The sequence below is a fragment of the Saccoglossus kowalevskii genome, chromosome 14 (genome assembly GCF_978046115.1).
Source record: "Saccoglossus kowalevskii chromosome 14, keSacKowa6.1, whole genome shotgun sequence".
Classification (NCBI taxonomy): Eukaryota; Metazoa; Hemichordata; class Enteropneusta; family Harrimaniidae; genus Saccoglossus; species Saccoglossus kowalevskii.
In genome coordinates this window covers 7246491-7273089 of record NC_140654.1, presented here as the reverse complement: position 1 = coordinate 7273089, position 26599 = coordinate 7246491, and the positions used below count along the sequence as shown (strand labels likewise).

Sequence of the window (26599 nt, the reverse complement as noted above, 5' to 3'; positions counted from 1 at the left end):
TGCTTAGATTATTAGACAACGCCCTCATATTTCACTTTTGCAACACCATTATTAAACTGAAATTACAATGAGTATATTTGTCTCCAGGGAGCATTATATTGCCCTTTTCCGCTATTCCAATAAACGTCATCCCTCCGTGCGGTAATTATAAATTCAAGATATCTACAAAGCGTCGCCATAGAGCACTGTTCATATTGAGACTGTATGCACCTGTCATCGCGAGCTGTCACGGCGCATAGGAATTACTGATGACGGTGTAATTTACCCCTCACTAAGGAGTCCTAATTCTTGGCGGCGTTTCAAAAAGCAGCGAACATAATCGCTACGAAGAGGCACAATATCCACGCCTGACTCAGTGAAAGTGTAGGTGTGAGCAGTATCGGGAAAAACATTCTCGTCATCGATCGGTAAGTACTTGAATACGATGTCACCTAATCCCCAATAGCCATCAGTTACAAATCTCGATAACGGATTCGACTATGAAATTTACCAAAGACACAATGTGATAGTAAACGTGTTATTCACACCCAGCGTCAACAACGACAACGCGTGAGCGCCACCGAGACGACGCGCGGCGTGTGTTCGATGTTGGTTTCCAAGCGACGTGTACAGCGCGTCTAAAATACGTTGCTTGTTTACATGAAATGTGTGAACACGCGCTGTGATTGGACACACCCGTATTTCTAATCATTGTTATCGGCGAAATGTTTCACATTGTCTTTATGCAAATAGAGCTATTTGAAGTGGTGTTGGTGTAGTGATGCACACATCTTGTGCTATTAACGTCACGTCGACGTTTACGCTCGTCATTTTTTATACCAACACTCGTTGATACAGCTATCCAGAATTAACGTCAAATATGAATATTTGAATTCATAGAATTCGGTATTTATTGGCAATTTCGAGTACTACACCGTTAATAGATGGAGCAGCTGATAAATAACAACAATATTAATATATTATTTTCAAGCTGTGCTCAAAATGTTAACGACCTATTTGCCGAGTAATACAAAGTAGCTACTCATTCAGCTGAACTAACTGATAATTTCCCCCCAGTCTTATACACAATTATAACAACCACACTGGTGTTGCTTGTCACGTATTATATGCATGGGTCAGCGTATACAGTTTTATCATATGCCCCGTGAAATACTAGGCCCGATTCGATCATGCTACGCACCTACAAAAGAAGTAACGATTATTATATGCAACTTCAGTGTTATATTCAATTAGAAATGCGAATTATATTCTCGGATTTCTTGAAAGCCTTTGTTATGATGTGGTGGTCGATATGCATCTCGTGACGCTATATAGTTGCTAGGGTTACTAGCTTCGATATATTATTGATTAATAAGGAAGTGAAACTTAGTGTTGGTTGTATAATGTGTTGCTTAACATAGGCTGACACAACATCCGGGATACAACTTGGACATTTTGAAAAGATGGCTGTGATTGTGGGGAGGTATCTCAGATTGGTCATGATTATGGAAAGAGGGTAACTCAGATTGGTTGTGATTAAGGGAAGGGGTATCTCGGATTGGTTGTGATTAAGGGAAGGGGTATCTCAGATTACTTGTGATTAAGGGAAGGGGTATCTCAGATTGGTTGTTATTATGGGAAGGGGTATCTCAGATTGGTTGTGATTAAGGGAAGGGGTATCTCAGATTGGTTGTGATTATGGGAAGAGGTATCTCAGATTGGTTGTGATTAAGGGAAGGGGTATCTCAGATTGGTCGTGATTATGGGAAGAGGTATCTCAGATTGGTTGTGATTATGGGAAGGGGTATCCCGGATTGGTTGTGATTAAGGGAAGGGGTATCTCAAATTGGTTGTGATTAAGAGAAGGGGTATCTCAGATTGGTTGTGATTATGGGAAGGGGTATCTCAGATTGGTTGTTATTATGGGAAGGGGTATCTCAGATTGGTTGTTATTATGGGAAGGGATATCTCAGATTGGTTGTGATTAAGGGAAGGGGTATCTCGGATTGGTTGTGATTAAGGGAAGGGGTATCTCAGATTACTTGTGATTAAGGGAAGGGGTATCTCAGATTGGTCGTGATTATGGGAAGGGGTATCTCAGATTGGTTGTTAATATGGGAAGGGGTATCTCAGATTGGTTGTTATTATGGGAAGGGGTATCTCAGATTGGTTGTGATTATGGGAAGGGGTACCTCAGATTGGTTGTTATTATGGGAAGGGGTATCTCAGACTGGTTGTTAATATGGGAAGGGGTATCTCAGATTGGTTGTGATTATGGGAAGAGGTATCTCAGATTGGTTGTGATTAAGAGAAGGGGTATCTCAGATTGGTTGTGATTAAGGGAAGGGGTATCTCAGATTGGTTGTGATTATGGGAAGGGGTATCTCAGATTGGTTGTGATTATGGAAAGGGGTATCTCAGATTGGTTGTTATTATGGGAAGGGGTATCTCAGATTGGTTGTTATTATGGGAAGGGATATCTCAGATTGGTTGTGATTAAGGGAAGGGGTATCTCGGATTGGTTGTGATTAAGGGAAGGGGTATCTCAGATTACTTGTGATTAAGGGAAGGGGTATCTCAGATTGGTCGTGATTATGGGAAGGGGTATCTCAGATTGGTTGTTAATATGGGAAGGGGTATCTCAGATTGGTTGTTATTATGGGAAGGGGTATCTCAGATTGGTTGTGATTATGGGAAGGGGTACCTCAGATTGGTTGTTATTATGGGAAGGGGTATCTCAGACTGGTTGTTAATATGGGAAGGGGTATCTCAGATTGGTTGTGATTAAGGGAAGGGGTATCTCAGATTGGTTGTTAATATGGGAAGGGGTATCTCAGATTGGTTGTGATTAAGGGAAGGGGTATCTCAGATTGGTTGTTATTATGGGAAGGGGTATCTCAGATTGGTTGTGATTAAGGGAAGGGGTATCTCAGATTGGTCGTCATTAAGGGAAGGGGTATCTCAGATTGGTTGTTATTATGGGAAGGGGTATCTCGGATTGGTTGTTATTATGGGAAAAGGTATCTCAGATTGGTTGTGATTATGGGAAGAGGTATCTCAGATTGGTTGTGATTAAGGGAAGGGGTATCTCAGATTGGTTGTTATTATGGGAAGGGGTATCTCAGATTGGTTGTGATTAAGGGAAGGGGTATCTCAGATTGGTTGTGATTATGGAAAGAGGTATCTCAGAATGGTTGTGATTAAGGGAAGGGGTATCTCAGATTGGTCGTGATTATGGGAAGGGGTATCTCAGATTGGTTGTGATTAAGGGAAGGGGTATCTCAGATTGGTTGTGATTAAGGGAAGGGGTATCTCAGATTGGTCGTGATTATGGGAAGAGGTATCTCAGATTGGTTGTGATTATGGGAAGGGGTATCTCGGATTGGTTGTGATTAAGGGAAGGGGTATCTCAGATTGGTCGTGATTATGGGAAGAGGTATCTCAGATTGGTTGTGATTAAGGGAAGGGGTATCTCAGATTGGTTGTGATTAAGGGAAGGGGTATCTCAGATTGGTTGTGATTATGGGAAGGGGTATCTCAGATTGGTTGTGATTATGGGAAGGGGTATCTCAGATTGGTTGTTATTATGGGAAGGGGTATCTCAGATTGGTTGTTATTATGGGAAGGGATATCTCAGATTGGTTGTTAATATGGGAAGGGGTATCTCAGATTGGTTGTTATTATGGGAAGGGGTATCTCAGATTGGTTGTGATTATGGGAAGGGGTACCTCAGATTGGTTGTTATTATGGGAAGGGGTATCTCAGACTGGTTGTTAATATGGGAAGGGGTATCTCAGATTGGTTGTGATTATGGGAAGAGGTATCTCAGATTGGTTGTGATTAAGAGAAGGGGTATCTCAGATTGGTTGTGATTAAGGGAAGGGGTATCTCAGATTGGTTGTGATTATGGGAAGGGGTATCTCAGATTGGTTGTGATTATGGGAAGGGGTATCTCAGATTGGTTGTTATTATGGGAAGGGGTATCTCAGATTGGTTGTTATTATGGGAAGGGATATCTCAGATTGGTTGTGATTAAGGGAAGGGGTATCTCGGATTGGTTGTGATTAAGGGAAGGGGTATCTCAGATTGGTTGTGATTAAGGGAAGGGGTATCTCAGATTGGTCGTGATTATGGGAAGGGGTATCTCAGATTGGTTGTTAATATGGGAAGGGGTATCTCAGATTGGTTGTTATTATGGGAAGGGGTATCTCAGATTGGTTGTGATTATGGGAAGGGGTACCTCAGATTGGTTGTTATTATGAGAAGGGGTATCTCAGACTGGTTGTTAATATGGGAAGGGGTATCTCAGATTGGTTGTGATTAAGGGAAGGGGTATCTCAGATTGGTTGTTAATATGGGAAGGGGTATCTCAGATTGGTTGTGATTAAGGGAAGGGGTATCTCAGATTGGTTGTTATTATGGGAAGGGGTATCTCAGATTGGTTGTGATTAAGGGAAGGGGTATCTCAGATTGGTCGTGATTAAGGGAAGGGGTATCTCAGATTGGTTGTTATTATGGGAAGGGGTATCTCGGATTGGTTGTTATTATGGGAAAAGGTATCTCAGATTGGTTGTGATTATGGGAAGAGGTATCTCAGATTGGTTGTGATTAAGGGAAGGGGTATCTCAGATTGGTTGTTATTATGGGAAGGGGTATCTCAGATTGGTTGTGATTAAGGGAAGGGGTATCTCAGATTGGTTGTGATTATGGGAAGAGGTATCTCAGAATGGTTGTGATTAAGGGAAGGGGTATCTCAGATTGGTCGTGATTATGGGAAGGGGTATCTCAGATTGGTTGTTAATATGGGAAGGGGTATCTCAGATTGGTTGTTATTATGGGAAGGGGTATCTCAGATTGGTTGTGATTATGGGAAGGGGTACCTCAGATTGGTTGTTATTATGAGAAGGGGTATCTCAGACTGGTTGTTAATATGGGAAGGGGTATCTCAGATTGGTTGTGATTAAGGGAAGGGGTATCTCAGATTGGTTGTTAATATGGGAAGGGGTATCTCAGATTGGTTGTGATTAAGGGAAGGGGTATCTCAGATTGGTTGTTATTATGGGAAGGGGTATCTCAGATTGGTTGTGATTAAGGGAAGGGGTATCTCAGATTGGTCGTGATTAAGGGAAGGGGTATCTCAGATTGGTTGTTATTATGGGAAGGGGTATCTCGGATTGGTTGTTATTATGGGAAAAGGTATCTCAGATTGGTTGTGATTATGGGAAGAGGTATCTCAGATTGGTTGTGATTAAGGGAAGGGGTATCTCAGATTGGTTGTTATTATGGGAAGGGGTATCTCAGATTGGTTGTGATTAAGGGAAGGGGTATCTCAGATTGGTTGTGATTATGGGAAGAGGTATCTCAGAATGGTTGTGATTAAGGGAAGGGGTATCTCAGATTGGTCGTGATTATGGGTAGGGGTATCTCAGATTGGTTGTGATTAAGGGAAGGGGTATCTCAGATTGGTTGTGATTAAGGGAAGGGGTATCTCAGATTGGTCGTGATTATGGGAAGAGGTATCTCAGATTGGTTGTGATTATGGGAAGGGGTATCTCGGATTGATTGTGATTAAGAGAAGGGGTATCTCAGATTGGTTGTTATTATGGGAAGGGGTATCTCAGATTGGTTGTTATTATGGGAAGGGATATCTCAGATTGGTTGTAATTAAGGGAAGGGGTATCTCAGATTACTTGTGATTAAGGGAAGGGGTATCTCAGATTGGTTGTGATTATGGGAAGGGGTATCTCAGATTGGTTGTTAATATGGGAAGGGGTATCTCAGATTGGTTGTTATTATGGGAAGGGGTATCTCAGATTGGTCGTGATTAAGAGAAGGGGTATCTCAGATTGGTTGTTATTATGGGAAGGGGTATCTCAGATTGGTCGTGATTAAGGGAAGGGGTATCTCAGATTGGTTGTGATTATGGGAAGGGGTATCTCAGATTGGTTGTTATTATGGGAAGGGGTATCTCAGATTGGTTGTGATTATGGGAAGGGGTATCTCAGATTGGTCATGATTATGGAAAGAGGGTAACTCAGATTGGTTGTGATTAAGGGAAGGGGTATCTCGGATTGGTTGTGATTAAGGGAAGGGGTATCTCATATTATTTGTGATTAAGGGAAGGGGTATCTCAGATTATTTGTGATTAAGGGAAGGGGTATCTCAGATTATTTGTGATTATGGGAAGGGGTTTCTCAGATTGGTCATGATTATGGAAAGAGGGTAACTCAGATTGGTTGTGATTATGGGAAGGGGTATCTCAGATTGGTCATGATTATGGAAAGAGGGTATCTCAGATTGGTTGTGATTAAGGGAAGGGGTATCTCGGATTGGTTGTGATTAAGGGAAGAGGTATCTCAGATTATTTGTGATTATGGGAAGGGGTATCTCAGATTACTTGTAATTAAGGGAAGGAGTATTTCAGATTGGTTGTGATTATGGGAAGGGGTATCTCAGATTGGTTGTTAATATGGGAAGGGGTATCTCAGATTGGTTGTTATTATGGGAAGGGGTATCTCAGATTGGTCGTGATTAAGAGAAGGGGTATCTCAGATTGGTTGTTATTATGGGAAGGGGTATCTCAGATTGGTCGTGATTAAGGGAAGGGGTATCTCAGATTGGTTGTGATTATGGGAAGGGGTATCTCAGATTGGTTGTTATTATGGGAAGGGGTATCTCAGATTGGTTGTGATTATGGGAAGGGGTATCTCAGATTGGTCATGATTATGGAAAGAGGGTAACTCAGATTGGTTGTGATTAAGGGAAGGGGTATCTCGGATTGGTTGTGATTAAGGGAAGGGGTATCTCATATTATTTGTGATTAAGGGAAGGGGTATCTCAGATTATTTGTGATTAAGGGAAGGGGTATCTCAGATTATTTGTGATTATGGGAAGGGGTTTCTCAGATTGGTCATGATTATGGAAAGAGGGTAACTCAGATTGGTTGTGATTATGGGAAGGGGTATCTCAGATTGGTCATGATTATGGAAAGAGGGTATCTCAGATTGGTTGTGATTAAGGGAAGGGGTATCTCGGATTGGTTGTGATTAAGGGAAGAGGTATCTCAGATTATTTGTGATTATGGGAAGGGGTATCTCAGATTACTTGTAATTAAGGGAAGGAGTATTTCAGATTGCTTGTTATAATGGGAAGGGGTATCTCAGATTGGTTGTGATTAAGGGAAGGGGTATCTCAGATTGGTAGTTATTATGGGAAGGGGTATCTCAGATTGGTTGTGATTAAGGGAAGGGGTATTTTAGATTGGTTGTTATTATGGGAAGGAGTATTTCAGATTGGTTGTTATTATGGGAAGGGGTATTTCAGATTGGTTGTTATTATGGGAAGGGGTATTTCAGATTGGTTGTGATTATGGGAAGGGGTATCTCAGATTGGTAGTTATTATGGGAAGGGGTATCTCAGATTGGTTGTGATTAAGGGAAGGGGTATCTCAGATTGGTCGTGATTATGGGAAGAGGTATCTCAGATTGGTTGTGATTAAGGGAAGGGGTATTTCAGATTGGTTGTGATTAAGGGAAGGGGTATCTCAGATTGGTTGTTATTATGGGAAGGGGTATCTCAGATTGGTTGTGATTAAGGGAAGGGGTATTTTAGATTGGTTGTTATTATGGGAAGGAGTATTTCAGATTGGTTGTTATTATGGGAAGGAGTATCTCAGATTGGTTGTGATTAAGGGAAGGGGTATTTTAGATTGGTTGTTATTATGGGAAGGAGTATCTCAGATTGGTTGTGATTAAGGGAAGGAGTATCTCAGATTGGTTGTTATTATGGGAAGGGGTATCTCAGATTGGTTGTGATTAAGGGAAGGGGTATCTCAGATTGGTAGTTATTATGGGAAGGGGTATCTCAGATTGGTTGTGATTAAGGGAAGGGGTATTTTAGATTGGTTGTTATTATGGGAAGGAGTATCTCAGATTGGTTGTGATTAAGGGAAGGGGTATCTCAGATTGGTTGTTATTATGGGAAGGGGTATCTCAGATTGGTTGTTATTATGGGAAGGGGTATCTCAGATTGGTCGTGATTATGGATAGGGGTATTTCAGATTGGTTGTGATTAAGGGAAGGAGTATCTCAGATTGGTTGTGATTAAGGGAAGGGGTATCTCAGATTGGTTGTTATTATGGGAAGGGGTATCTCAGATTGGTTGTTATTATGGGAAGGGGTATCTCAGATTGGTCGTGATTATGGGAAGGGGTATTTTAGATTGGTTGTTATTATGGGAAGGAGTATCTCAGATTGGTTGTTATTATGGGAAGGGGTATCTCAGATTGGTAGTTATTATGGGAAGGGGTATCTCAGATTGGTTGTTATTATGGGAAGGGGTATCTCAGATTGGTCGTGATTATGGGAAGGGGTATTTTAGATTGGTTGTTATTATGGGAAGGAGTATCTCAGATTGGTTGTTATTATGGGAAGGGGTATCTCAGATTGGTAGTTATTATGGGAAGGGGTATCTCAGATTGGTTGTGATTATGGGAAGGGGTATCTCAGATTGGTTGTGATTATGGGAAGGGGTATCTCAGATTGGTTGTGATTAAGGGAAGGGGTATCTCAGATTGGTTGTTATTATGGGAAGGAGTATTTCAGATTGGTTGTTATTATTGGAAGGGGTATTTCAGATTGGTTGTTATTATGGGAAGGGGTATCTCAGATTGGTTGTGATTAAGGGAAGGGGTATTTTAGATTGGTTGTTATTATGGGAAGGAGTATCTCAGATTGGTTGTGATTAAGGGAAGGGGTATCTCAGATTGGTTGTTATTATGGGAAGGGGTATCTCAGATTGGTAGTTATTATGGGAAGGGGTATCTCAGATTGGTTGTGATTATGGGAAGGGGTATCTCAGATTGGTTGTGATTAAGGGAAGGGGTATCTCAGATTGGTTGTTATTATGGGAAGGAGTATTTGAGATTGGTTGTTATTATGGGAAGGGGTATTTCAGATTGGTTGTTATTATGGGAAGGGGTATCTCAGATTGGTTGTGATTAAGGGAAGAGGTATCTCAGATTGGTTGTTATTATGGGAAGGAGTATTTCAGATTGGTTGTGATTAAGGGAAGAGGTATCTCAGATTGGTTGTTATTATGGGAAGGAGTATTTCAGATTGGTTGTTATTATGGGAAGGGGTATTTCAGATTGGTTGTTATTATGGGAAGGGGTATCTCAGATTGGTTGTGATTAAGGGAAGGGGTATCTCAGATTGGTTGTTATTATGGGAAGGAGTATTTCAGATTGGTTGTGATTAAGGGAAGGGGTATTTCAGATTGGTTGTTATTATGGGAAGGGGTATCTCAGATTGGTTGTGATTAAGGGAAGGGGTATCTCAGATTGGTTGTTATTATGGGAAGGAGTATCTCAGATTGGTTGTGATTAAGGGAAGGGGTATCTCAGATTGGTTGTGATTAAGGGAAGGGGTATCTCAGATTGGTTGTTATTATGGGAAGGAGTATTTCAGATTGGTAGTTATTATGGGAAGGGGTATCTCAGATTGGTTGTGATTAAGGGAAGGGGTATCTCGGATTGGTTGTTATTATGGAAAGGGGTATCTCAGATTGGTAGTTATTATGGGAAGGGGTATCTCAGATTGGTTGTGATTAAGGGAAGGGGTATTTCAGATTGGTTGTGATTAAGGGAAGGGGTATCTCAGATTGGTAGTTATTATGGGAAGGGGTATCTCAGATTGGTTGTGATTAAGGGAAGGGGTATTTTAGATTGGTTGTTATTATGGGAAGGAGTATTTCAGATTGGTTGTTATTATGGGAAGGGGTATTTCAGATTGGTTGTTATTATGGGAAGGGGTATCTCAGATTGGTCGTGATTATGGGTAGGGGTATCTCAGATTGGTTGTGATTAAGGGAAGGGGTATTTCAGATTGGTTGTGATTATGGGAAGGGGTATCTCAGATTGGTTGTGATTAAGGGAAGGGGTATTTCAGATTGGTTGTTATTATGGGAAGGGGTATTTCAGATTGGTTGTTATTATGGGAAGGGGTATCTCAGATTGGTAGTTATTATGGGAAGGGGTATCTCAGATTGGTTGTGATTAAGGGAAGGGGTATTTTAGATTGGTTGTTATTATGGGAAGGAGTATTTCAGATTGGTTGTTATTATGGGAAGGGGTATCTCAGATTGGTAGTTATTATGGGAAGGGGTATCTCAGATTGGTTGTGATTAAGGGAAGGGGTATTTTAGATTGGTTGTTATTATGGGAAGGGGTATCTCAGATTGGTAGTTATTATGGGAAGGGGTATCTCAGATTGGTTGTGATTAAGGGAAGGGGTATTTTAGATTGGTTGTTATTATGGGAAGGGGTATTTCAGATTGGTTGTTATTATGGGAAGGGGTATTTCAGATTGGTAGTTATTATGGGAAGGGGTATTTCAGATTGGTTGTTATTATGGGAAGCGGTATTTCAGATTGGTTGTTATTATGGGAAGGGGTATCTCAGATTGGTTGTGATTAAGGGAAGGGGTATCTCAGATTACTTGTGATTAAGGGAAGGGGTATCTCAGATTGGTCGTGATTATGGGAAGAGGTATCTCAGATTGGTTGTTATTATGGGAAGGAGTATCTCAGATTGGTTGTTATTATGGGAAGGGGTATCTCAGATTGGTAGTTATTATGGGAAGGGGTATCTCAGATTGGTTGTTATTATGGGAAGGAGTATCTCAGATTGGTTGTGATTAAGGGAAGGGGTATCTCAGATTGGTTGTGATTAAGGGAAGGGGTATCTCAGATTGGTTGTTATTATGGGAAGGAGTATTTCAGATTGGTAGTTATTATGGGAAGGGGTATCTCAGATTGGTTGTGATTAAGGGAAGGGGTATTTCAGATTGGTTGTTATTATGGGAAGGGGTATCTCAGATTGGTTGTGATTAAGGGAAGGGGTATCTCAGATTGGTTGTTATTATGGGAAGGAGTATCTCAGATTGGTTGTGATTAAGGGAAGGGGTATCTCAGATTGGTTGTGATTAAGGGAAGGGGTATCTCAGATTGGTTGTTATTATGGGAAGGAGTATTTCAGATTGGTAGTTATTATGGGAAGGGGTATCTCAGATTGGTTGTGATTAAGGGAAGAGGTATCTCAGATTGGTTGTTATTATGGGAAGGAGTATTTCAGATTGGTTGTGATTAAGGGAAGAGGTATCTCAGATTGGTTGTTATTATGGGAAGGAGTATTTCAGATTGGTTGTTATTATGGGAAGGGGTATTTCAGATTGGTTGTTATTATGGGAAGGGGTATCTCAGATTGGTTGTGATTAAGGGAAGGGGTATCTCAGATTGGTTGTTATTATGGGAAGGAGTATTTCAGATTGGTTGTGATTAAGGGAAGGGGTATTTCAGATTGGTTGTTATTATGGGAAGGGGTATCTCAGATTGGTTGTGATTAAGGGAAGGGGTATCTCAGATTGGTTGTTATTATGGGAAGGAGTATCTCAGATTGGTTGTGATTAAGGGAAGGGGTATCTCAGATTGGTTGTGATTAAGGGAAGGGGTATCTCAGATTGGTTGTTATTATGGGAAGGAGTATTTCAGATTGGTAGTTATTATGGGAAGGGGTATCTCAGATTGGTTGTGATTAAGGGAAGGGGTATCTCGGATTGGTTGTTATTATGGAAAGGGGTATCTCAGATTGGTAGTTATTATGGGAAGGGGTATCTCAGATTGGTTGTGATTAAGGGAAGGGGTATTTCAGATTGGTTGTGATTAAGGGAAGGGGTATCTCAGATTGGTAGTTATTATGGGAAGGGGTATCTCAGATTGGTTGTGATTAAGGGAAGGGGTATTTTAGATTGGTTGTTATTATGGGAAGGAGTATTTCAGATTGGTTGTTATTATGGGAAGGGGTATTTCAGATTGGTTGTTATTATGGGAAGGGGTATCTCAGATTGGTCGTGATTATGGGTAGGGGTATCTCAGATTGGTTGTGATTAAGGGAAGGGGTATTTCAGATTGGTTGTGATTATGGGAAGGGGTATCTCAGATTGGTTGTGATTAAGGGAAGGGGTATTTCAGATTGGTTGTTATTATGGGAAGGGGTATTTCAGATTGGTTGTTATTATGGGAAGGGGTATCTCAGATTGGTAGTTATTATGGGAAGGGGTATCTCAGATTGGTTGTGATTAAGGGAAGGGGTATTTTAGATTGGTTGTTATTATGGGAAGGAGTATTTCAGATTGGTTGTTATTATGGGAAGGGGTATCTCAGATTGGTAGTTATTATGGGAAGGGGTATCTCAGATTGGTTGTGATTAAGGGAAGGGGTATTTTAGATTGGTTGTTATTATGGGAAGGGGTATCTCAGATTGGTAGTTATTATGGGAAGGGGTATCTCAGATTGGTTGTGATTAAGGGAAGGGGTATTTTAGATTGGTTGTTATTATGGGAAGGGGTATTTCAGATTGGTTGTTATTATGGGAAGGGGTATTTCAGATTGGTAGTTATTATGGGAAGGGGTATTTCAGATTGGTTGTTATTATGGGAAGCGGTATTTCAGATTGGTTGTTATTATGGGAAGGGGTATCTCAGATTGGTTGTGATTAAGGGAAGGGGTATCTCAGATTACTTGTGATTAAGGGAAGGGGTATCTCAGATTGGTCGTGATTATGGGAAGAGGTATCTCAGATTGGTTGTTATTATGGGAAGGAGTATCTCAGATTGGTTGTTATTATGGGAAGGGGTATCTCAGATTGGTAGTTATTATGGGAAGGGGTATCTCAGATTGGTTGTTATTATGGGAAGGAGTATCTCAGATTGGTTGTGATTAAGGGAAGGGGTATCTCAGATTGGTTGTGATTAAGGGAAGGGGTATCTCAGATTGGTTGTTATTATGGGAAGGAGTATTTCAGATTGGTAGTTATTATGGGAAGGGGTATCTCAGATTGGTTGTGATTAAGGGAAGGGGTATTTCAGATTGGTTGTTATTATGGGAAGGGGTATCTCAGATTGGTTGTGATTAAGGGAAGGGGTATCTCAGATTGGTTGTTATTATGGGAAGGAGTATCTCAGATTGGTTGTGATTAAGGGAAGGGGTATCTCAGATTGGTTGTGATTAAGGGAAGGGGTATCTCAGATTGGTTGTTATTATGGGAAGGAGTATTTCAGATTGGTAGTTATTATGGGAAGGGGTATCTCAGATTGGTTGTGATTAAGGGAAGGGGTATCTCAGATTGGTTGTTATTATGGGAAGGGGTATCTCAGATTGGTCGTGATTAAGAGAAGGGGTATCTCAGATTGGTTGTTATTATGGGAAGGGGTATCTCAGATTGGTCGTGATTAAGGGAAGGGGTATCTCAGATTGGTTGTGATTATGGGAAGGGGTATCTCAGATTGGTTGTTATTATGGGAAGGGGTATCTCAGATTGGTTGTGATTATGGGAAGGGGTATCTCAGATTGGTCATGATTATGGAAAGAGGGTAACTCAGATTGGTTGTGATTAAGGGAAGGGGTATCTCGGATTGGTTGTGATTAAGGGAAGGGGTATCTCATATTATTTGTGATTAAGGGAAGGGGTATCTCAGATTATTTGTGATTAAGGGAAGGGGTATCTCAGATTATTTGTGATTATGGGAAGGGGTTTCTCAGATTGGTCATGATTATGGAAAGAGGGTAACTCAGATTGGTTGTGATTATGGGAAGGGGTATCTCAGATTGGTCATGATTATGGAAAGAGGGTATCTCAGATTGGTTGTGATTAAGGGAAGGGGTATCTCGGATTGGTTGTGATTAAGGGAAGAGGTATCTCAGATTATTTGTGATTATGGGAAGGGGTATCTCAGATTACTTGTAATTAAGGGAAGGAGTATTTCAGATTGCTTGTTATAATGGGAAGGGGTATCTCAGATTGGTTGTGATTAAGGGAAGGGGTATCTCAGATTGGTAGTTATTATGGGAAGGGGTATCTCAGATTGGTTGTGATTAAGGGAAGGGGTATTTTAGATTGGTTGTTATTATGGGAAGGAGTATTTCAGATTGGTTGTTATTATGGGAAGGGGTATTTCAGATTGGTTGTTATTATGGGAAGGGGTATTTCAGATTGGTTGTGATTATGGGAAGGGGTATCTCAGATTGGTAGTTATTATGGGAAGGGGTATCTCAGATTGGTTGTGATTAAGGGAAGGGGTATCTCAGATTGGTCGTGATTATGGGAAGAGGTATCTCAGATTGGTTGTGATTAAGGGAAGGGGTATTTCAGATTGGTTGTGATTAAGGGAAGGGGTATCTCAGATTGGTTGTTATTATGGGAAGGGGTATCTCAGATTGGTTGTGATTAAGGGAAGGGGTATTTTAGATTGGTTGTTATTATGGGAAGGAGTATTTCAGATTGGTTGTTATTATGGGAAGGAGTATCTCAGATTGGTTGTGATTAAGGGAAGGGGTATTTTAGATTGGTTGTTATTATGGGAAGGAGTATCTCAGATTGGTTGTGATTAAGGGAAGGAGTATCTCAGATTGGTTGTTATTATGGGAAGGGGTATCTCAGATTGGTTGTGATTAAGGGAAGGGGTATCTCAGATTGGTAGTTATTATGGGAAGGGGTATCTCAGATTGGTTGTGATTAAGGGAAGGGGTATTTTAGATTGGTTGTTATTATGGGAAGGAGTATCTCAGATTGGTTGTGATTAAGGGAAGGGGTATCTCAGATTGGTTGTTATTATGGGAAGGGGTATCTCAGATTGGTTGTTATTATGGGAAGGGGTATCTCAGATTGGTCGTGATTATGGGTAGGGGTATTTCAGATTGGTTGTGATTAAGGGAAGGAGTATCTCAGATTGGTTGTGATTAAGGGAAGGGGTATCTCAGATTGGTTGTTATTATGGGAAGGAGTATCTCAGATTGGTTGTTATTATGGGAAGGGGTATCTCAGATTGGTAGTTATTATGGGAAGGGGTATCTCAGATTGGTTGTTATTATGGGAAGGGGTATCTCAGATTGGTCGTGATTATGGGAAGGGGTATTTTAGATTGGTTGTTATTATGGGAAGGAGTATCTCAGATTGGTTGTTATTATGGGAAGGGGTATCTCAGATTGGTAGTTATTATGGGAAGGGGTATCTCAGATTGGTTGTGATTATGGGAAGGGGTATCTCAGATTGGTTGTGATTATGGGAAGGGGTATCTCAGATTGGTTGTGATTAAGGGAAGGGGTATCTCAGATTGGTTGTTATTATGGGAAGGAGTATTTCAGATTGGTTGTTATTATTGGAAGGGGTATTTCAGATTGGTTGTTATTATGGGAAGGGGTATCTCAGATTGGTTGTGATTAAGGGAAGGGGTATTTTAGATTGGTTGTTATTATGGGAAGGAGTATCTCAGATTGGTTGTGATTAAGGGAAGGGGTATCTCAGATTGGTTGTTATTATGGGAAGGGGTATCTCAGATTGGTAGTTATTATGGGAAGGGGTATCTCAGATTGGTTGTGATTATGGGAAGGGGTATCTCAGATTGGTTGTGATTAAGGGAAGGGGTATCTCAGATTGGTTGTTATTATGGGAAGGAGTATTTCAGATTGGTTGTTATTATGGGAAGGGGTATTTCAGATTGGTTGTTATTATGGGAAGGGGTATCTCAGATTGGTTGTGATTAAGGGAAGAGGTATCTCAGATTGGTTGTTATTATGGGAAGGAGTATTTCAGATTGGTTGTGATTAAGGGAAGAGGTATCTCAGATTGGTTGTTATTATGGGAAGGAGTATTTCAGATTGGTTGTTATTATGGGAAGGGGTATTTCAGATTGGTTGTTATTATGGGAAGGGGTATCTCAGATTGGTTGTGATTAAGGGAAGGGGTATCTCAGATTGGTTGTTATTATGGGAAGGAGTATTTCAGATTGGTTGTGATTAAGGGAAGGGGTATTTCAGATTGGTTGTTATTATGGGAAGGGGTATCTCAGATTGGTTGTGATTAAGGGAAGGGGTATCTCAGATTGGTTGTTATTATGGGAAGGAGTATCTCAGATTGGTTGTGATTAAGGGAAGGGGTATCTCAGATTGGTTGTGATTAAGGGAAGGGGTATCTCAGATTGGTTGTTATTATGGGAAGGAGTATTTCAGATTGGTAGTTATTATGGGAAGGGGTATCTCAGATTGGTTGTGATTAAGGGAAGGGGTATCTCGGATTGGTTGTTATTATGGAAAGGGGTATCTCAGATTGGTAGTTATTATGGGAAGGGGTATCTCAGATTGGTTGTGATTAAGGGAAGGGGTATTTCAGATTGGTTGTGATTAAGGGAAGGGGTATCTCAGATTGGTAGTTATTATGGGAAGGGGTATCTCAGATTGGTTGTGATTAAGGGAAGGGGTATTTTAGATTGGTTGTTATTATGGGAAGGAGTATTTCAGATTGGTTGTTATTATGGGAAGGGGTATTTCAGATTGGTTGTTATTATGGGAAGGGGTATCTCAGATTGGTCGTGATTATGGGTAGGGGTATCTCAGATTGGTTGTGATTAAGGGAAGGGGTATTTCAGATTGGTTGTGATTATGGGAAGGGGTATCTCAGATTGGTTGTGATTAAGGGAAGGGGTATTTCAGATTGGTTGTTATTATGGGAAGGGGTATTTCAGATTGGTTGTTATTATGGGAAGGGGTATCTCAGATTGGTAGTTATTATGGGAAGGGGTATCTCAGATTGGTTGTGATTAAGGGAAGGGGTATTTTAGATTGGTTGTTATTATGGGAAGGAGTATTTCAGATTGGTTGTTATTATGGGAAGGGGTATCTCAGATTGGTAGTTATTATGGGAAGGGGTATCTCAGATTGGTTGTGATTAAGGGAAGGGGTATTTTAGATTGGTTGTTATTATGGGAAGGGGTATCTCAGATTGGTAGTTATTATGGGAAGGGGTATCTCAGATTGGTTGTGATTAAGGGAAGGGGTATTTTAGATTGGTTGTTATTATGGGAAGGGGTATTTCAGATTGGTTGTTATTATGGGAAGGGGTATTTCAGATTGGTAGTTATTATGGGAAGGGGTATTTCAGATTGGTTGTTATTATGGGAAGCGGTATTTCAGATTGGTTGTTATTATGGGAAGGGGTATCTCAGATTGGTTGTGATTAAGGGAAGGGGTATCTCAGATTACTTGTGATTAAGGGAAGGGGTATCTCAGATTGGTCGTGATTATGGGAAGAGGTATCTCAGATTGGTTGTTATTATGGGAAGGAGTATCTCAGATTGGTTGTTATTATGGGAAGGGGTATCTCAGATTGGTAGTTATTATGGGAAGGGGTATCTCAGATTGGTTGTGATTATGGGAAAGGGTATCTCAGATTGGTTGTGATTATGGGAAGGGGTATCTCAGATTGGTTGTGATTAAGGGAAGGGGTATCTCAGATTGGTTGTTATTATGGGAAGGAGTATTTCAGATTGGTTGTTATTATTGGAAGGGGTATTTCAGATTGGTTGTTATTATGGGAAGGGGTATCTCAGATTGGTTGTGATTAAGGGAAGGGGTATTTTAGATTGGTTGTTATTATGGGAAGGAGTATCTCAGATTGGTTGTGATTAAGGGAAGGGGTATCTCAGATTGGTTGTTATTATGGGAAGGGGTATCTCAGATTGGTAGTTATTATGGGAAGGGGTATCTCAGATTGGTTGTGATTATGGGAAGGGGTATCTCAGATTGGTTGTGATTAAGGGAAGGGGTATCTCAGATTGGTTGTTATTATGGGAAGGAGTATTTGAGATTGGTTGTTATTATGGGAAGGGGTATTTCAGATTGGTTGTTATTATGGGAAGGGGTATCTCAGATTGGTTGTGATTAAGGGAAGAGGTATCTCAGATTGGTTGTTATTATGGGAAGGAGTATTTCAGATTGGTTGTGATTAAGGGAAGAGGTATCTCAGATTGGTTGTTATTATGGGAAGGAGTATTTCAGATTGGTTGTTATTATGGGAAGGGGTATTTCAGATTGGTTGTTATTATGGGAAGGGGTATCTCAGATTGGTTGTGATTAAGGGAAGGGGTATCTCAGATTGGTTGTTATTATGGGAAGGAGTATTTCAGATTGGTTGTGATTAAGGGAAGGGGTATTTCAGATTGGTTGTTATTATGGGAAGGAGTATTTCAGATTGGTTGTTATTATGGGAAGGGGTATTTCAGATTGGTTGTTATTATGGGAAGGGGTATCTCAGATTGGTCGTGATTATGGGTAGGGGTATCTCAGATTGGTTGTGATTAAGGGAAGGGGTATTTCAGATTGGTTGTGATTATGGGAAGGGGTATCTCAGATTGGTTGTGATTAAGGGAAGGGGTATTTCAGATTGGTTGTTATTATGGGAAGGGGTATTTCAGATTGGTTGTTATTATGGGAAGGGGTATCTCAGATTGGTAGTTATTATGGGAAGGGGTATCTCAGATTGGTTGTGATTAAGGGAAGGGGTATTTTAGATTGGTTGTTATTATGGGAAGGAGTATTTCAGATTGGTTGTTATTATGGGAAGGGGTATCTCAGATTGGTAGTTATTATGGGAAGGGGTATCTCAGATTGGTTGTGATTAAGGGAAGGGGTATTTTAGATTGGTTGTTATTATGGGAAGGGGTATCTCAGATTGGTAGTTATTATGGGAAGGGGTATCTCAGATTGGTTGTGATTAAGGGAAGGGGTATTTTAGATTGGTTGTTATTATGGGAAGGGGTATTTCAGATTGGTTGTTATTATGGGAAGGGGTATTTCAGATTGGTAGTTATTATGGGAAGGGGTATTTCAGATTGGTTGTTATTATGGGAAGCGGTATTTCAGATTGGTTGTTATTATGGGAAGGGGTATCTCAGATTGGTTGTGATTAAGGGAAGGGGTATCTCAGATTACTTGTGATTAAGGGAAGGGGTATCTCAGATTGGTCGTGATTATGGGAAGAGGTATCTCAGATTGGTTGTTATTATGGGAAGGAGTATCACAGATTGGTTGTTATTATGGGAAGGGGTATCTCAGATTGGTAGTTATTATGGGAAGGGGTATCTCAGATTGGTTGTGATTATGGGAAGGGGTATCTCAGATTGGTTGTGATTATGGGAAGGGGTATCTCAGATTGGTTGTGATTAAGGGAAGGGGTATCTCAGATTGGTTGTTATTATGGGAAGGAGTATTTCAGATTGGTTGTTATTATTGGAAGGGGTATTTCAGATTGGTTGTTATTATGGGAAGGGGTATCTCAGATTGGTTGTGATTAAGGGAAGGGGTATTTTAGATTGGTTGTTATTATGGGAAGGAGTATCTCAGATTGGTTGTGATTAAGGGAAGGGGTATCTCAGATTGGTTGTTATTATGGGAAGGGGTATCTCAGATTGGTAGTTATTATGGGAAGGGGTATCTCAGATTGGTTGTGATTATGGGAAGGGGTATCTCAGATTGGTTGTGATTAAGGGAAGGGGTATCTCAGATTGGTTGTTATTATGGGAAGGAGTATTTGAGATTGGTTGTTATTATGGGAAGGGGTATTTCAGATTGGTTGTTATTATGGGAAGGGGTATCTCAGATTGGTTGTGATTAAGGGAAGAGGTATCTCAGATTGGTTGTTATTATGGGAAGGAGTATTTCAGATTGGTTGTGATTAAGGGAAGAGGTATCTCAGATTGGTTGTTATTATGGGAAGGAGTATTTCAGATTGGTTGTTATTATGGGAAGGGGTATTTCAGATTGGTTGTTATTATGGGAAGGGGTATCTCAGATTGGTTGTGATTAAGGGAAGGGGTATCTCAGATTGGTTGTTATTATGGGAAGGAGTATTTCAGATTGGTTGTGATTAAGGGAAGGGGTATTTCAGATTGGTTGTTATTATGGGAAGGGGTATCTCAGATTGGTTGTGATTAAGGGAAGGGGTATCTCAGATTGGTTGTTATTATGGGAAGGAGTATCTCAGATTGGTTGTGATTAAGGGAAGGGGTATCTCAGATTGGTTGTGATTAAGGGAAGGGGTATCTCAGATTGGTTGTTATTATGGGAAGGAGTATTTCAGATTGGTAGTTATTATGGGAAGGGGTATCTCAGATTGGTTGTGATTAAGGGAAGGGGTATCTCGGATTGGTTGTTATTATGGAAAGGGGTATCTCAGATTGGTAGTTATTATGGGAAGGGGTATCTCAGATTGGTTGTGATTAAGGGAAGGGGTATTTCAGATTGGTTGTGATTAAGGGAAGGGGTATCTCAGATTGGTAGTTATTATGGGAAGGGGTATCTCAGATTGGTTGTGATTAAGGGAAGGGGTATTTTAGATTGGTTGTTATTATGGGAAGGAGTATTTCAGATTGGTTGTTATTATGGGAAGGGGTATTTCAGATTGGTTGTTATTATGGGAAGGGGTATCTCAGATTGGTCGTGATTATGGGTAGGGGTATCTCAGATTGGTTGTGATTAAGGGAAGGGGTATTTCAGATTGGTTGTGATTATGGGAAGGGGTATCTCAGATTGGTTGTGATTAAGGGAAGGGGTATTTCAGATTGGTTGTTATTATGGGAAGGGGTATTTCAGATTGGTTGTTATTATGGGAAGGGGTATCTCAGATTGGTAGTTATTATGGGAAGGGGTATCTCAGATTGGTTGTGATTAAGGGAAGGGGTATTTTAGATTGGTTGTTATTATGGGAAGGAGTATTTCAGATTGGTTGTTATTATGGGAAGGGGTATCTCAGATTGGTAGTTATTATGGGAAGGGGTATCTCAGATTGGTTGTGATTAAGGGAAGGGGTATTTTAGATTGGTTGTTATTATGGGAAGGGGTATCTCAGATTGGTAGTTATTATGGGAAGGGGTATCTCAGATTGGTTGTGATTAAGGGAAGGGGTATTTTAGATTGGTTGTTATTATGGGAAGGGGTATTTCAGATTGGTTGTTATTATGGGAAGGGGTATTTCAGATTGGTAGTTATTATGGGAAGGGGTATTTCAGATTGGTTGTTATTATGGGAAGCGGTATTTCAGATTGGTTGTTATTATGGGAAGGGGTATCTCAGATTGGTTGTGATTAAGGGAAGGGGTATCTCAGATTACTTGTGATTAAGGGAAGGGGTATCTCAGATTGGTCGTGATTATGGGAAGAGGTATCTCAGATTGGTTGTTATTATGGGAAGGAGTATCTCAGATTGGTTGTTATTATGGGAAGGGGTATCTCAGATTGGTAGTTATTATGGGAAGGGGTATCTCAGATTGGTTGTTATTATGGGAAGGAGTATCTCAGATTGGTTGTGATTAAGGGAAGGGGTATCTCAGATTGGTTGTGATTAAGGGAAGGGGTATCTCAGATTGGTTGTTATTATGGGAAGGAGTATTTCAGATTGGTAGTTATTATGGGAAGGGGTATCTCAGATTGGTTGTGATTAAGGGAAGGGGTATTTCAGATTGGTTGTTATTATGGGAAGGGGTATCTCAGATTGGTTGTGATTAAGGGAAGGGGTATCTCAGATTGGTTGTTATTATGGGAAGGAGTATCTCAGATTGGTTGTGATTAAGGGAAGGGGTATCTCAGATTGGTTGTGATTAAGGGAAGGGGTATCTCAGATTGGTTGTTATTATGGGAAGGAGTATTTCAGATTGGTAGTTATTATGGGAAGGGGTATCTCAGATTGGTTGTGATTAAGGGAAGGGGTATCTCAGATTGGTTGTTATTATGGGAAGGGGTATCTCAGATTGGTCGTGATTAAGAGAAGGGGTATCTCAGATTGGTTGTTATTATGGGAAGGGGTATCTCAGATTGGTCGTGATTAAGGGAAGGGGTATCTCAGATTGGTTGTGATTATGGGAAGGGGTATCTCAGATTGGTTGTTATTATGGGAAGGGGTATCTCAGATTGGTTGTGATTATGGGAAGGGGTATCTCAGATTGGTCATGATTATGGAAAGAGGGTAACTCAGATTGGTTGTGATTAAGGGAAGGGGTATCTCGGATTGGTTGTGATTAAGGGAAGGGGTATCTCATATTATTTGTGATTAAGGGAAGGGGTATCTCAGATTATTTGTGATTAAGGGAAGGGGTATCTCAGATTATTTGTGATTATGGGAAGGGGTTTCTCAGATTGGTCATGATTATGGAAAGAGGGTAACTCAGATTGGTTGTGATTATGGGAAGGGGTATCTCAGATTGGTCATGATTATGGAAAGAGGGTATCTCAGATTGGTTGTGATTAAGGGAAGGGGTATCTCGGATTGGTTGTGATTAAGGGAAGAGGTATCTCAGATTATTTGTGATTATGGGAAGGGGTATCTCAGATTACTTGTAATTAAGGGAAGGAGTATTTCAGATTGCTTGTTATAATGGGAAGGGGTATCTCAGATTGGTTGTGATTAAGGGAAGGGGTATCTCAGATTGGTAGTTATTATGGGAAGGGGTATCTCAGATTGGTTGTGATTAAGGGAAGGGGTATTTTAGATTGGTTGTTATTATGGGAAGGAGTATTTCAGATTGGTTGTTATTATGGGAAGGGGTATTTCAGATTGGTTGTTATTATGGGAAGGGGTATTTCAGATTGGTTGTGATTATGGGAAGGGGTATCTCAGATTGGTAGTTATTATGGGAAGGGGTATCTCAGATTGGTTGTGATTAAGGGAAGGGGTATCTCAGATTGGTCGTGATTATGGGAAGAGGTATCTCAGATTGGTTGTGATTAAGGGAAGGGGTATTTCAGATTGGTTGTGATTAAGGGAAGGGGTATCTCAGATTGGTTGTTATTATGGGAAGGGGTATCTCAGATTGGTTGTGATTAAGGGAAGGGGTATTTTAGATTGGTTGTTATTATGGGAAGGAGTATTTCAGATTGGTTGTTATTATGGGAAGGAGTATCTCAGATTGGTTGTGATTAAGGGAAGGGGTATTTTAGATTGGTTGTTATTATGGGAAGGAGTATCTCAGATTGGTTGTGATTAAGGGAAGGAGTATCTCAGATTGGTTGTTATTATGGGAAGGGGTATCTCAGATTGGTTGTGATTAAGGGAAGGGGTATCTCAGATTGGTAGTTATTATGGGAAGGGGTATCTCAGATTGGTTGTGATTAAGGGAAGGGGTATTTTAGATTGGTTGTTATTATGGGAAGGAGTATCTCAGATTGGTTGTGATTAAGGGAAGGGGTATCTCAGATTGGTTGTTATTATGGGAAGGGGTATCTCAGATTGGTTGTTATTATGGGAAGGGGTATCTCAGATTGGTCGTGATTATGGGTAGGGGTATTTCAGATTGGTTGTGATTAAGGGAAGGAGTATCTCAGATTGGTTGTGATTAAGGGAAGGGGTATCTCAGATTGGTTGTTATTATGGGAAGGGGTATCTCAGATTGGTTGTTATTATGGGAAGGGGTATCTCAGATTGGTCGTGATTATGGGAAGGGGTATTTTAGATTGGTTGTTATTATGGGAAGGAGTATCTCAGATTGGTTGTTATTATGGGAAGGGGTATCTCAGATTGGTAGTTATTATGGGAAGGGGTATCTCAGATTGGTTGTTATTATGGGAAGGGGTATCTCAGATTGGTCGTGATTATGGGAAAGGGTATTTTAGATTGGTTGTTATTATGGGAAGGAGTATCTCAGATTGGTTGTTATTATGGGAAGGGGTATCTCAGATTGGTAGTTATTATGGGAAGGGGTATCTCAGATTGGTTGTGATTATGGGAAGGGGTATCTCAGATTGGTTGTGATTATGGGAAGGGGTATCTCAGATTGGTTGTGATTAAGGGAAGGGGTATCTCAGATTGGTTGTTATTATGGGAAGGAGTATTTCAGATTGGTTGTTATTATTGGAAGGGGTATTTCAGATTGGTTGTTATTATGGGAAGGGGTATCTCAGATTGGTTGTGATTAAGGGAAGGGGTATTTTAGATTGGTTGTTATTATGGGAAGGAGTATCTCAGATTGGTTGTGATTAAGGGAAGGGGTATCTCAGATTGGTTGTTATTATGGGAAGGGGTATCTCAGATTGGTAGTTATTATGGGAAGGGGTATCTCAGATTGGTTGTGATTATGGGAAGGGGTATCTCAGATTGGTTGTGATTAAGGGAAGGGGTATCTCAGATTGGTTGTTATTATGGGAAGGAGTATTTCAGATTGGTTGTTATTATGGGAAGGGGTATTTCAGATTGGTTGTTATTATGGGAAGGGGTATCTCAGATTGGTTGTGATTAAGGGAAGAGGTATCTCAGATTGGTTGTTATTATGGGAAGGAGTATTTCAGATTGGTTGTGATTAAGGGAAGAGGTATCTCAGATTGGTTGTTATTATGGGAAGGAGTATTTCAGATTGGTTGTTATTATGGGAAGGGGTATTTCAGATTGGTTGTTATTATGGGAAGGGGTATCTCAGATTGGTTGTGATTAAGGGAAGGGGTATCTCAGATTGGTTGTTATTATGGGAAGGAGTATTTCAGATTGGTTGTGATTAAGGGAAGGGGTATTTCAGATTGGTTGTTATTATGGGAAGGGGTATCTCAGATTGGTTGTGATTAAGGGAAGGGGTATCTCAGATTGGTTGTTATTATGGGAAGGAGTATCTCAGATTGGTTGTGATTAAGGGAAGGGGTATCTCAGATTGGTTGTGATTAAGGGAAGGGGTATCTCAGATTGGTTGTTATTATGGGAAGGAGTATTTCAGATTGGTAGTTATTAAGGGAAGGGGTATCTCAGATTGGTTGTGATTAAGGGAAGGGGTATCTCGGATTGGTTGTTATTATGGAAAGGGGTATCTCAGATTGGTAGTTATTATGGGAAGGGGTATCTCAGATTGGTTGTGATTAAGGGAAGGGGTATTTCAGATTGGTTGTGATTAAGGGAAGGGGTATCTCAGATTGGTAGTTATTATGGGAAGGGGTATCTCAGATTGGTTGTGATTAAGGGAAGGGGTATTTTAGATTGGTTGTTATTATGGGAAGGAGTATTTCAGATTGGTTGTTATTATGGGAAGGGGTATTTCAGATTGGTTGTTATTATGGGAAGGGGTATCTCAGATTGGTCGTGATTATGGGTAGGGGTATCTCAGATTGGTTGTGATTAAGGGAAGGGGTATTTCAGATTGGTTGTGATTATGGGAAGGGGTATCTCAGATTGGTTGTGATTAAGGGAAGGGGTATTTCAGATTGGTTGTTATTATGGGAAGGGGTATTTCAGATTGGTTGTTATTATGGGAAGGGGTATCTCAGATTGGTAGTTATTATGGGAAGGGGTATCTCAGATTGGTTGTGATTAAGGGAAGGGGTATTTTAGATTGGTTGTTATTATGGGAAGGAGTATTTCAGATTGGTTGTTATTATGGGAAGGGGTATCTCAGATTGGTAGTTATTATGGGAAGGGGTATCTCAGATTGGTTGTGATTAAGGGAAGGGGTATTTTAGATTGGTTGTTATTATGGGAAGGGGTATCTCAGATTGGTAGTTATTATGGGAAGGGGTATCTCAGATTGGTTGTGATTAAGGGAAGGGGTATTTTAGATTGGTTGTTATTATGGGAAGGGGTATTTCAGATTGGTTGTTATTATGGGAAGGGGTATTTCAGATTGGTAGTTATTATGGGAAGGGGTATTTCAGATTGGTTGTTATTATGGGAAGCGGTATTTCAGATTGGTTGTTATTATGGGAAGGGGTATCTCAGATTGGTTGTGATTAAGGGAAGGGGTATCTCAGATTACTTGTGATTAAGGGAAGGGGTATCTCAGATTGGTCGTGATTATGGGAAGAGGTATCTCAGATTGGTTGTTATTATGGGAAGGAGTATCTCAGATTGGTTGTTATTATGGGAAGGGGTATCTCAGATTGGTAGTTATTATGGGAAGGGGTATCTCAGATTGGTTGTTATTATGGGAAGGAGTATCTCAGATTGGTTGTGATTAAGGGAAGGGGTATCTCAGATTGGTTGTGATTAAGGGAAGGGGTATCTCAGATTGGTTGTTATTATGGGAAGGAGTATTTCAGATTGGTAGTTATTATGGGAAGGGGTATCTCAGATTGGTTGTGATTAAGGGAAGGGGTATTTCAGATTGGTTGTTATTATGGGAAGGGGTATCTCAGATTGGTTGTGATTAAGGGAAGGGGTATCTCAGATTGGTTGTTATTATGGGAAGGAGTATCTCAGATTGGTTGTGATTAAGGGAAGGGGTATCTCAGATTGGTTGTGATTAAGGGAAGGGGTATCTCAGATTGGTTGTTATTATGGGAAGGAGTATTTCAGATTGGTAGTTATTATGGGAAGGGGTATCTCAGATTGGTTGTGATTAAGGGAAGGGGTATCTCGGATTGGTTGTTATTATGGAAAGGGGTATCTCAGATTGGTAGTTATTATGGGAAGGGGTATCTCAGATTGGTTGTGATTAAGGGAAGGGGTATTTCAGATGGGTTGTGATTAAGGGAAGGGGTATTTCAGATTGGTTGTTATTATGGGAAGGGGTATCTCAGATTGGTAGTTATTATGGGAAGGGGTATCTCAGATTGGTTGTGATTAAGGGAAGGGGTATTTCAGATTGGTTGTGATTAAGGGAAGGGGTATTTCAGATTGGTTGTTATTATGGGAAGGGGTATCTCAGATTGGTAGTTATTATGGGAAGGGGTATCTCAGATTGGTTGTGATTAAGGGAAGGGGTATTTTAGATTGGTTGTTATTATGGGAAGGGGTATCTCAGATTGGTAGTTATTATGGGAAGGGGTAT

At 40.5% G+C, this 26599-nt stretch overlaps 1 long non-coding RNA gene across 1 annotated transcript in view; it reads left to right on the top strand.

Annotated features, from left to right (window-relative positions):
* Positions 1 to 190: 190 nt before the first annotated feature.
* Positions 191 to 26599, top strand: part of LOC146734416 (uncharacterized) — an 86636-nt gene continuing 60227 nt past the window's right edge. Inside the window, exon 1 of the long non-coding RNA XR_014931488.1 lies at positions 191 to 407. This is a non-coding gene — a long non-coding RNA (uncharacterized LOC146734416). The remainder of the gene's footprint in view (positions 408 to 26599) is intronic.